The 13,104-nt window shown below is 56.8% G+C and overlaps 1 protein-coding gene across 1 annotated transcript in view; it reads right to left on the reverse strand.

Annotated features, from left to right (window-relative positions):
- C3H1orf216 (chromosome 3 C1orf216 homolog) overlaps nt 1–13,104 on the reverse strand; it is a 203,513-nt gene that overhangs the window by 7,264 nt on the left and 183,145 nt on the right. The window lies entirely within an intron of this gene.

A 13,104-nucleotide genomic window follows, 5' to 3' on the forward strand; every position in this document is an offset into this window, starting at 1 on the left:
ACTCGGCCGGCTGCGGCAGCCACCGGTGGCTCGGCATTCCGTGTAATTGTAAACACATTCCGGTAAATACAAGGGGGGTGGGGGGCACTGGGGGGGCCCGGGGGAGCCGGTGGCCAAGCGGGTGCAGCTCTCCATGCAGTATCTGGGGACCGAGCATTGGGACAGCCGGACAAAGCCATGGCCATGGGGGATGCTGTGGACTGATGGCTCTGGGCTGGTGGCAGTGTCACATTCCTGGCCGCGGGTCTGACGTTACTGGTGGGAACAGGAGCCACTGGGACCATCGAGCTGCCCCGTGGCTGCAGGGCTGGGGCTGAGGAGCCTCATGTCAGCAGCGCTGGTGGGTCCTGCCGATGGAGGGAGCAGGAGGGGGAGGATGCTGTAAGGGGTTTGTCCTCTTGGCCTCACAAAATTTAAAAACAACGGTCTTATTTTCATAGATTTTGGTCAGTTTTGCAGGCTGAGGGAAAGAAAAGCAACCCCAGGCTGTACAAGTGCTGGCACTCCTCTCCGGAGAGGGGCCAGCAAAGCCACTGGCCTCAAGGGGGGGAAGCAGAAGCTGAGCCCTGTCCCTTGGCACTGCTCCATCCTATCCTCATCCCTGTCCCCATCCCCATCCCCATCTGCTTTCTTGTCCCCATTCCCATCGCCTTTCGTGTCCCCATCCCCATCCCTGTCCCCACCCCCATCCCTATTCCTGTCCCCATCCCCACCCCACCCCCATTCCTGTCCCCATCCCTGTATCCATCCCAACCCCATCCTATCCCCATTCCCATCCCATCACCCTCCCATCCCCATCCTCTTCCCATCCCCATCCCCATCCCCATCCCCATCCCCATCCCCATCCCCATCCCCATCCCCATCCCCATCCTCATCCTATCCCCATCCCATCCTCATCCCTGTCCCCATCCCCATCCCATGCCTGTCCCCATCCCATTCCCATCCTCTTTCTATCCCCATCCACATCCACATCCCCGTCCTCATTCTATCCCCATCCCATCCCCATCCCTGTCCCCATCCCCACCCCTGTCCTGTGGTGCCCTCCACGCGGCATCCCATCCCATCCCATCCCATCCCATCCCATCCCATCCCATCCCATCCCATCCCATCCCGTCCCATCCCATCCCATCCCGTCCCATCCCATCCCGTCCCATCCCATCCCATCCCACACCATCCCACCCCATCCCCTGCCTTCTCAGGGGTCTTGCTGGGGCAGTCACCACTCAGAGGCGGGGGAGGGGGCAGAGAGGGCTGGATCCTGCGACCCCCCCCGCCACTGCCCTGCAGCCCCAGAGCCCGGGCTGGCCCTCACCCCCCACCATCTACCTGCAAACCAAACTGTGTCCATCACAACCACAAGCAGCGACAGACGCGCTGGGTTTGGTGAAAAATGCCAGGAATCTGCAGCCGGGTTGGATTTCAGAGGAGCCAGGATTCCTGCAGAGGCCAGACCCTTTCCCCGGGACTGGAGCTCAGAGCCTGCTCCCCCAGCAGCTCCCAGCCCCGAGGAGCATCCCTTGGGATGGCACCATGAGAGGAAGAGGAGGATGTGGAGGAAGGGGAGACGGGCCAGTGCGCAAACCTCCTGCCAGAGGGACAAGCCCCTGGCGATGGGGACCCAGCTCTGCCTGGGGACACGCATCCCTGTTGGGAGAGACCCCCCTCGCCAAACCTCCTTCGTCTTTGCTCCCCTAACTCCCCCCAAAGGGGTTGATCCTGGTGGGGAGATGTGCTCCGCCAGGAGAGGGGAGCTGGCGTCCCGCAGGTGTTTCCTCTGGGATTTGTCTGCTGCTGAGCTGCAGAAGGGGAATGCTGCTGCTGCCTCCACCTCTTCCATCGGAGCAGGACCCAAAACTCACCATTTCCTCTTGGCCTGTGAATCACTAATAAACTCCAGACAGAAAGGTCTGATGAGGAAATTGTTTGGGAAATGGAGAGGAAGGGGGAGGGACGGCGCTCGCCGCCTGGGCTGGTGGCTTTGGGTGGCTTTGCCCATTGGTGTCACCTCCCCGAGCTGTGGCATCGGTCCTCGCCTCAGGGTCCCCGCGTCTGCTCCGGCCAAGGGCCCCGTCCCAAGCCCAGCCCAGGGGCTCTCCCAGTCTGGCTGCAAAGTCCACCAGCAGATGGTTTTGTCTGTCTGCGAGGATTTGGGGATGAAAATCACTGTGTACATTTAAGCGTATATTTTTTTCCTTGATCCCTGTCCACTGGCTGTGCCAGGGCAGCGGTGCTAAGCAAAATCTCTCCATCATTTGATACCTGCGGCTGGGCACTTACCAGCCTCTGAGCCTGAGACCCTCAGCTCGAGCCCCCAGCACCCCCAGACTGTCTCCTGCCCGAGCCAGACCCTGCTCACAGCCTGGCCGTGGGGATGCTCCGGGCAGGAAGCTCCCGGCTTCCAAATAATATAATAACGGCAACAACGGCTACAGGTTGCAGATTCCTGCTCAGCGTGCATTTGGGAACGGCTGTGCTGTCACCCTCACCAAAAACTAAACATTTCAAGCAAAACAAGCCCCTGCAGCGAGGCTCCTGTTCAGAAGGGCTGCTGTAATTAATTCAGAAGGGCTGGTGTAATTAATTCAGAAGGGCTGCTGTAATGGGACCTATATATATTTCACATATATATATATAAATAAAGCGCCTATCACCGTATCGTAAACATTCTTTGGAACCGTTCTGACCGCAGAGGTAAGAACCTCCTGCAAACCATCCGTGCCGGCGCTCAGGCCAGCACCGGCCCCATCCTGTGCTGGTCCCCAGCCACATGTCCCACAGCCCAGACCCCTTGGCAGTGATGGGACCATCCCCATTCCCTCCCTGCAGATGAAACGGTCACGGCAGCGCTGGTCCAACTGCTGCACACTTGTCCTGAAACAGAAACGCTCCACATTTGGACCTCATAATGCAAAAAACTTCAGGATTTTGAAATTTCAGTCTTGGACACAAATCTGATACATTCCATAAATGCTTTAATTTATCCCTTCGTCACAATATTTGATAAAAGGTTTCGTTTCAGCTGCCCTGCTTTGATTAATAACTGTAACAGATTCTAACCTGAAGGAATCATCTTATATTGCGTTCATGGAAATTAAATGTTTGATTGCACATAGTCAGAATTTTCTGATGCGGAAACTACTCCACCAAAGAACTTTGAACAAGCTCTAATCAAAAAACATTTTGGTGTTGGTTTTTTTTTCTCAGCTTCCCCTTCACCTATAACAAGTCCAAACATCTGTTAAAATTCAATCAGAGCAAAACTGGCTGAAAAAATTAAAATTCAGAGCGTGCAATTAAATGGCCATCCACGTTGCAGCCAGGTGGGATGGCGGCACGCAGGCTCGGCACGCAGGGGGTGGTGTGGGCAGCCCAGGCTGTGAGGGAGCGGCGTCCCACGGGGGGTGCCCACCCCCCCGGCCCCTCCTGCCCCCGCCACGTGTGTCCCTGTGTCGTCATACGCCGGTGCCGTCGCAGGGCTCTATGGTGGCAGCCCATCCATCCATCCATCCATCCATCCATCCATCCATTCATCCTGGTTCCCTGCAGCAGGAAGGGCTTTGGCAGCAGAAGGCGCCTTTTGAACTGAGCAGGACGTTTTCCTTATGCTTGGAATCCTCTCCTTTTTAATAAGAATAAAAACACTGGAATGCCGAGGGTGGGTTCATTTTCCTTCCTCTCTCTTCCTTTTTCCACGGCAGGGTGATGGGTTGAGATTTCCCTACGCCATGAGTGAAGGCAGAGGGATGGAAAGCAAGAGGGAGAACCCAAATCCCATGGGCATTTGGGACCAGGAGCACTTTTCTGCAGGGATGGCTTGAGCGGGCGGCCGGCAGCCGCTGCTTTTTGGTGACGATCCCGGCCGTGGCTGGGCTCCTCCATGCCGCAGGTGCCCCTGTGCCAGACAGAGAGCAGGGGCATGTTTTTGAGGTCGGAAAGCAGAGTTTTCAGCAATTAGAGCGGCATGCCAAGATAAACCCCCACTTCCTGGCGGGCCTGTTCCCATCAGCCATCGTCCCAGTGAGACGGACCCCAGCGAGGGGCTCTCCTGGCGGGAACAGTCCGGCAAATTCTCTCTGCATGGGTGAAATTCCCTCTGCTACCGAGGTTATTATCTCCGAACAGGAACCAACAATATCCTTTCATTTAGGCACTAATTTGAACAATGTGCGCTGGCCGGGGGAGGAAGGGCGCTCACTGCTCCGGAGCCTTTGAAAAATCCAGGCGGGAGCCAAACCAGAGGGAAAACAAAACCCTGCAATGATGCGAACGGCTTGGCTCGGCAGGGCCAGTGCCCCAGGCTCCAGCTGTGCCACCTGGGTGACACTGGGAAGAGCTGTGGTGCCACCAGCACTGGGCATGGCACAGGGACACTCGGGGCACCGAGCAACCGCATCCCAGCTTGTTAGTGGGGGAAAATTAGCATTCAGGCCATCCTGGAGCTCAGAGCCCTGTCCTGGGCAGGCGTGTTTTGCCCACTGGGGAAAATCACCTCCTCTGCTTAACCAGCCTGTTCAGGCTCGTAATTACAATTTCCATAGGGCTGGAGGGTGCAGTAAAACACTTCTAAATTTGTTCTATCATAAAGCTCACACTAGGCACCAGAAAAAGTTGGAGTGTGTAATTGATAACTATAAAAACATTTTAATTTCCGTTTTTCAGAAGCAGACAAGACAAACACAGCAGGGGGAAGGGAGCACCCACTGACAGCACACGCGTCCCCTGCAGCTCCTCACACCACTACTCCAGCAGCCAGGGGCTGGTGGCAGTGTCCCCCTGGCTGCGGCCACCTCACTCCCTGCTGTTTGCCGTGGGACCAGTGTGATTTGCAACTGCTCCCCAACAGGGATCTCTGCTGGCACATGGCCAGCAGCAGCAGCAGCCCCATCCCTGTCCCCATCCCCAACCCTGTCCCCATCCCATCCCCATCTCCATCCCTGGCCTCATCCCCATCCCCATCCCCATCCCCATCCCCATCCCCATCCCCATCCCCATCCCCATCCCCATCCCCATCCCATCCCCATCCCTGTCACCATCCTCATCCCATCCCCATCCCCATCCCATCTCATCCCATCCACGTCCCCATCCTATCTCCATCCCATCCCTGTTTCCATCCCCATTTCCATCCGCATCCCCCTCCTCATCCCCATCCCATCCTATCCCCTTCCCCATCCTATCCCCATCTCATCCCCATCCTTGTCCCCATCCCCATCCCCACCCCCATCCCATCCCCATGCCTGGTGGGTTGCAGCATCCTGTTCCCACTGGCCATCCCAGTGATAGTTCCTCCTGGGCAGACCCTGCAGGGGCTTGCAGGGGAAGGCGAGGCAGGGGGGGGATTTCTGCTGTATTTACTCTTAGTGTAGCCGTGATGAATATTTACACCCGTGTGGGGAGAGCAGCGCGTTCCCCGACGGGGATATCAGTTGGAACATCATCTAATTGATTACATGGAAATTGCTCCTGGTGGAAAGGGAAGCCCTCGCCTTGCTCTTGGTGAATTAATTTAGCTTTTGCCATTCTTCGCTGTGCTCAATTAATCTTGTTAAAGTGATATAATTTTAGCTCGCACTTCACACACAGGGGTACCGGGGAGGCCCTGGCTGATAACGACGGGAGGTTGGTTAATGACAGGTAACAGGGGCTTGGTCTCATATGGGAGAGGGGCTCCTGCCTGGTGCTGCCGGCCCTGGCTCCCATGTGTGGGATCAGCCCCGGGACCCCAAGGCGCTGTCCCTCCAGCCAGGGCCACCGGGATGCAGGATGCCGGGTGCCGCGGCTGGGACGCGCGGTGGGTCGGGTGCCTGAGCTGTCCCCAGCTCCGCGCTGAGACAAAGAGCATCGTCTCCCGCGGCCCCCAGCAGCTGGTGCGGGGGGGACGTAATCCCACAAAAGTCCTGCTCTGGGGGGATCAGCGGGAGAGGTGAGGGGCACGCCGCCACGTCCCCGCCGTCGCTGCCCCACTATTGACTGCCTAAACAGTTCTTTGGTGATTACAATGTAAATATAGCTTTTCATGGAGTAAAGGCCTTTTATGGGATCCGCACACACTTAACCACTTAACCCTGGCGACAAAAAGAGCAGTGAATTAGCTGTTTAGAGGCTGCTCGTGCAGAAAAGCGGGTCCTGAATGGGATTTGGGGATCTCTGTGTATCAATTGCTATGCTTCAGGGGCCCTCAATGGGGCTTTTGGCGTTCAAGCATGTGCCAAAGGGCTCGCGTGGGTGTGGATGGAGTGTCAATAAAAAAAAAAAAAAAAGAAAAAAAAAAGAAAAAAAGCAGCTGCTTCTCTCTAATAAAACAATGATTTATTCATAGCGACTTGGGGAAGGGGCGGAGGGGGGGAAACAGGGAAGTGCCAAAGCGATGCTCGCCCTGCTCAGTGCCCCAGCGAGGCTCGGGGGCTGAGCCCGCCTGTGGAGCGGAGGCACAGGGACCCCCAGAACAGCCCATGGGGACCCCCACGCAGCCCAGGTGGCAGAGCCAGCTCCTGCTGCAGCCCCAGCCAGGTGGCTGGGGTGTCCCTGTGGCTCCTTGGGGACCCTTGGGGGGGTGCAGGGGCCAGAGGTGCACCCTCTGCTCCCTCCTTGCCAAGTGGCATCTCTGCAAAGCCAGGTGGCAGCCAGTGCTCCCCCCTGCCCCGGGTGCACTGGAGGGGCTGTGCACAGCCAGGGATGCAGGGACCCACGCGGGGCTCGGCGTGTGACCCCCTCCATGCTGAGAACGAAGCATTTTGGGATGGGCATGGGGGAAGAAGGAAGGCTGCGCTTGGTGCCCTGGGTTCAGTGCGCCCAGGCTGCCATGGCCATCCCCACCGAAGGATGCTGCAGCCGGGACAGGACCCTCGTCCCCCTGGGGTGGGCAGCCTGGGGTGGCGGGGGGTGGCTGAGCCCCCCCAGGCTGGTGATCGAAGGTGCTGGGCTGGTGGGCACATGGCGGGGGCACCGGGCGCAGCCAGCCCCCCAGCTGCGCCTGCTGCCTAACAAGAGCAGCCTTCATGGAGCGGGGGCCGGGGGGAGCAAACTCAAAGCAGATCTGAAATGAATGGCCTGAAACGAGGGGAGGTGGCTGGACAAAGCCAGGGCTCTGAGTGGGAGCGGGGGGTGGGGGGATGAAAAAGTGGCAGCACATGGCCAGGTGCGTGGAGGGAGAGAGGCCGGCACCAGCACAGGCACCAGTACCAGCACCGGCACCAGCCACGCTTCTTTGCGGTGGGACGCGGGGCCAGGGCTCGGAGCTGGGAACGGTGCCCGGCTGTTTGCTCACATGGAGCAAAACTCAGGGGGTGCAGGGACCCCGGCACAGCCGCTCGGTGTCTGTGGCAGGAAAGCAACACCGGAGAGACACCAGCAGGTCCCGTCCCCGTCTCGCCAGGCCACAGACGGGATCCCACTGAAGTCACGAAGGGCTGACGAGGGAGCAGATCAAGTCAGGCTACGGGCCTATTTTTAAGCTGGTGCAGATGGAGGGATGAAAGAGGAGGGGGGAGGCAGGGTCGGAAGACAAACAAACGCCAAGCAGATGTTGGAGCGCTGCTCTTCCCCTCGCAGGATGCGTATGCGGCTCCCGGCAACACCGGCTCTGCTGGCCTCGACCCCCAGAGCCTGGGGGACCACGGTGGGGACCGGGCTGTGATGTCCCCTCCTGCTTGTCCCCCATTGCCAGGGTTCACACCGGCACCCCAGAATGGTGGTGCCACATCAGTCCCATGAAGTGCTGGGGCAGGCAGCTCCATACCGGGCTCCCGGGGTGCCCCAGGGGGTCGTGGGGACATGTCCCACCATCCTCACCGGTGCCTGGTGATGGGGACAGGCAGTGATGGGCTTCAGGAGCTCCAGGGAGGCTGCCCCGGTGTGGTGGTGCTGAGCCCTGGGGTGACTGGGCAGTGCCAGCGTGCCCACCAGGGCTGCCTGTGGGTCTCACCGGTGGGTCCCTGCACTTGAACCACGAACACCCCGCGGTGCAGCTCTGGGGATGAAGCTGCCGCTTTAGGAAGCAGCTCCGGTGCCCGGCTTGCCCCAGCCACCGCCCCCACCACCCTCCGCTCTGCCAACCCAGCACATCCCACCGTGCCCTTCTTTGATGCCCGATGGTTTCTCCAGGTCCTGCTGGACCAGGGTGAGCACTGGCACCGCCGTGGGGTTCACTTTCTGTTCAAGCCGGAGACACCGGCAGTGCTGCTCACGGGCTTTTAGCAGGAGCCATGGTCAGGACCCAGCCTGCGCAAGGACAGATCTCAACCCTCCAGACTTCACCAGGGTCTGGGGCCGCGGTTCTGGCCGATGAGTATCAAACCCAGCTCCTCCAGCACGGCTTTTGCCCCCTGCGGATGTTCGGGGGTCTTTGCCAACTGCATTGACCCCAGCTAATCTTTTCTTCCTTCCTTTTCTTTTCCCTGTCTGGCAGAAGGGGATGGGATGGGGTGACCGCGGTGGGTCCGCCTGGGGGCTGTTGGCAGCCCAGCAGCGGCAGTGACACCTCAGGAGCTGTTGTCATACCTGGGGGCTCATGTCACCCCTTCGCCGAAGATCACACAGGCTCAGCAAATCCGTAGGTGGAGCAAAGGCTACCAAAATCACGCCGGCTCTGCCTGTGAGATCATCCCCCCGGATGCCTTGCTCAGAGCTTTGTACTTCGAGCATCGCCCTCACGTCACGCAAAATAGGCAACACATGGCAAGTATAATTGCCTATTGCTTTAATTATCTTCTTTACATCAGCGGGCTGGATGGTTTTGCATTGCCTTTGGTTGGAGCGTCTGCAGCTGTGGCTGGTGAAGCCGGGATGTGCATCCTGCGGGAGATGCCAGCTGTGCCACCAGAGCTGGGTGACATGGAAAACATCCCAGATGCCAAAACCCCTGGGTGGGTCACTGACAGGGCTGCCCTGCAGAAGCCTCGAGCAGTGGCACCAGCCCACACCACCACCACGCCAGCCAGGAGCTACAACCAGGAGAAAGCCAGCCGGAGTAGCAGCTCCCATACCTCGTGTTCCCAGGCGGGGATGGGGGCTGCACGAGGCAGGATCAGGCCCTTGTGCTTCATCCAGGCTCGCTGGGCTGGGGAGCAGGAGGAAGGAAGGAAAAGCCTTTTTTTTTAATCTGGTGTTTAATTGTGAAAGGTTGGGGGTTTTCAAAGCCCTCCTTCAGGCTTCGTGTAAAACAGGAATGTGGAAATACCACCTCTGCGTATCCTGAGCAGCCGGGGAGGTGCTGTTAGCACCTGGCTGATTAATTATCCTTTTTGCACAGAAATGCGCCTCTGTGAACCACGGTGGCTGGGAATTAGGCAGTGCAGAGAGATGCTGTGGCGCTGGCTCGTGCTGCCCTCCAGCCAGGACCTTGGGGCTGAGCATGGCATGGCACGGCACAGCATGGCACGGCACGGCACAGCGCGGCAGTGGCACGGCACAGCATGGCACGGCATGGTGCAGCATGGCACGGCACAGTATGGCAGAGCAGCCACAACCAACCATGCCAGGATGCAGCAGGGTGCCCGGGCTCTCTGTGGCATCCCCCAGGGCAGAGGTGAGGGCTGCAGGCAGCTTTTGGGGTGCCGGGTGGGTGCAAGGACACAGTGAACGTGTGCAGGTCCTGTCCTCCAGAGGGAACGTGTCTCTTGGATACTGATCCCCCATCACCGCGTGCGCAAACATCGTCAAATATTGAAAATCAATCGGCCACTGTAAGCGAAGCAGCACAGAGCGTGTTGCATGAAAACAGCCCTGAGGAGCAGAGAAAAAATATTAGCTAAAATAAAATTAATCTCTTGCAAAGCTTTAAGATTCGCTTCTCACCCCTCCCCCCTGCGCCGCAATCTTTTATGTCATTTTCTTTAATTACAGCTGGTTTAGATCTCTGCTGCCTGGAGAAGCAAAGCTAGACTTAGCCATAAATTGGGCTTCTGGATGATACAAGAGAAAATAATAACCCCCAAGGACTGAACATCTGTCCACACGGAGCACGCGCAATGTTATAATTAATATTAATGACTAATAGTTAGTATGGAATAAAACTTTTGCTTTACAGGTCAGCTAATACACCCGGCCGCGCTGCAAGTCCCAGAGCGAGACGTTTTCCATGTCACGAGCTTGGCTGGACTCTGCACATCCAGGAGCCCCACGGCTCCGCTCCGGGGCTGGGGGTGCCGGGGAGCACGGCGAAGGGGGGTGCTTCACCCCCAGCAATAAAGCAGCACGTGGGGCATCCCACCCAGGCATGGCCCCAGGTGGCGGGGAGGGAGGATCTTTGCCAAACTTCCATTTCCCATTTGATGTCAGGTCGTTGATGAAGCGCGGGCACCAGAGGTGCGCTACAGCCGCTCTCTCGCAGGAGGAACTTTGTCAGGACCACGGTGCCGGCCGAGGTGGATCCAGCAGCCCCAGGCTCGGCCCTGGCAAGTTAAGGCTGGGGGTCAGTGGCCACAGGGCTGGGTTGAGGAGGGGACCTGGCACCCAGCGTGGCCGGTCTCCCTGCCGGCTCTGCCTGCTCCCACCACACAAGGCAACACCTCGTGGGCTTTTTCCTCCTCTCTGCTGTTATCTTTTTCTTTAGGGAGGAAAGCACTTGCCTGTTAGTAATCTCAGGAAGGTTTGGGTTGGAGGGGACCCTAAAGCCCACCCAGTTCCAGCCCCCTGCCCCGGGCAGGGACACCTTCCACTGGACCAGGCTGCTCCAAGTCCCGTCCAACCTGGCCTTGGACACTGCCAGGGATGGGGCACCCACAGCACATCCCAGTGCTCCACCACCCTCACAAAAAAATAATTTCTTCCTAATATCTCATCTAAATCTCTCCTTTTTCCATTTAAAGCCAGTCCTATCACTGAATGGCCTTGGAAGAAGTCCCTCACCGGCTTTAATCGAGGGCTCTTTGTTTTCTTTTACTATATTCCTGCATTGTATTTCTGTGTTTTCTTGAATTACCTACTCCATTTCAGTGAGACTATAGACATTGCTGCCCATTGTTGCTGCTCTGTCTTCTGTGTTTCCTTTTCTAATAATGAAGAACCCAAAGGAAAAGAAACAGAGGCTGGAAACATCACCTGCTCCCTTCCAAAACCAAGCGCGTGCTAAAGACGTTTTCAGGGGCCCAGACCTGTGCCCCATTCATCACTCCTGGAGAAAGGATGCACCAGCTAACGAGCAGGTCGAAAGCCAGAGAGGGTAAATAATTGTGACACCCTCTCCATCCACACTTGCGTGGATGCCTGGGGGGTCTTTGTCCTTTAACCCTCATACTGGGTCTGGGACAACCGATTAAAGGTCCAGGACGGATGAGGTGCGGAAGGTCCGTGCTAAGAACACACAAAACATACAGCACACTCCTTTTCATGTGTCCACTCTGACATAATTCTTCACATGTTGGAAATACAGATGATTTTAGCCTGGGTCCATCTGGTTTCCCAAATAACCTGTCTATTTGATAAATAACATAAATTAAATTAGACAAGACAAACAAATAGTTTTTTTTCTCTCCCCCTTTCAGTCTCTTGGCAAAAAGGAAAAAAAAAAAAAAAAGGAAAAGAAAACATAATTCAGTGGCTGCCTTGAGCCCCTGAGGAGCTGTGCGGTGGTGAAACCTATGATTATAAACGTGGTTGCAATGTTAACCTTTAACACGGACCGAGGGCCACTCCTGCCTTTGCTTGTAAGTTCTTTTTTAATTTCTTTACTATAATTTAGGCTCCTAAGAGCTCATTCCCCCTGCAAACTCAGCAGGAAATCCCACGTGCTTCGCAGCTCAGCCTGGCTCCCGCCGTGCAGCCCAGGACCAGGAGCTCGGATCTGAAGGGCTGCATTCCTCCCGCCCCTTGCACAGCTAAGGGAAACTGAGGCACAGAGCCACGGCCTCGTTACAGCTGCCTAAGCTGGATGGAAACCCTGGTGTCCCACCACGGGGCAGCCACTTGTGCATCTCATGCAAAGCCAAACCCAGACATCACCCGTCCCGGCTGCGAATTAGCCCAGGATAGGGGGTTAGGGGGAAAAAGCAGCGAGGGGAGCGGAGGGAGCTCTGCCTTCAGCCCAGGACAGCCCTGCAGAGAGGCACCACCACCCCGGAGACCCTTGTTCCCACCCCCTCGCCCCTCTCTGCCTTGAGCCTTAGTCAATCCCTCCTTCCCACTCCTGGCACTTCCAGCAGCAACAAGGGGGGGGGGGGGGATTTGTCTCCCCATTAGCACAGCGGCATCGCCTCAGTGCCAGGAGGGGCGAGCTGGATCGATACTTGAAAATGAGAAGCCAAAGCTGAGTTAATGTGCCAGACAGGAGGTGGGGTGGGGGCAGCCCTGGAAGAGCCGGCCGGAGGGATGAGATGGATGAGAGCAGGTCTGCGGCACAGGTGGGAGCGCAGGCAAGGGTCAGCCCCAACGCTGCAGCTCCCGTCCCCGCTGGGGAGATGGATGGTGGCACAATAAGCAGCAAAAGCATCTCAGCTCGTGGTTCAACCCCTCCTGCGATCGGGATTTCAGCTCCTGGCCTCCTCAGGACACAGCATGGAAAACACTCCCCTGGGGTGCAAGGCAGTGCCTACCTGCAGCGTCGCGTGCACCCCGAGTGGGTGTTGGGGGGAAAAAGAGTTTCCCCTGAGCAGCAGTAACCAGAACCCTTCCCATTCCATGTATTTCCATTTATAAGCTCTTCAGGCCCAACAGTGTTTTTCTACTCTTGGCTCCAAAACAAGCAAATGTATTTTGAAGGGAAAATTTTAAAGGGAAAGCAAAACAAATGCCATCGTTGCAGTTAGCGGATGCAGAGGAGAGGCCAGTAAAACCACCAGGACAAAGCCAACCCTCTAAAAGTGCTCTTCAAGCTACCACCTTCTAATGCAAAAGTGCAGCAATTACAAGTCTACATAAATTCATCTTTCACAGTGCCATAGAGGATGGAAAATTCTAAGAATTTCCCCTTGAGTCAAGAGTACAGTTTAAGCTTTAATCATTCTTCCTTCCCCTTTTTGCTAGAGGAAAAGCATTCTCTTGCTGCTCTCTAGTGGCAGGCATTATTAGCAAAATTAAGAGAAGATGCTGGATTTTGCAGCTTCCAATATTTTCACCCAGTAAATCTGTGCTGAATTAGTACAGCTTACAAATCAGTGCAAATGCTGTGAC

The sequence above is a fragment of the Falco peregrinus genome, chromosome 3 (assembly GCF_023634155.1).
Source record: "Falco peregrinus isolate bFalPer1 chromosome 3, bFalPer1.pri, whole genome shotgun sequence".
NCBI classification, from domain to species: Eukaryota; Metazoa; Chordata; class Aves; order Falconiformes; family Falconidae; genus Falco; species Falco peregrinus.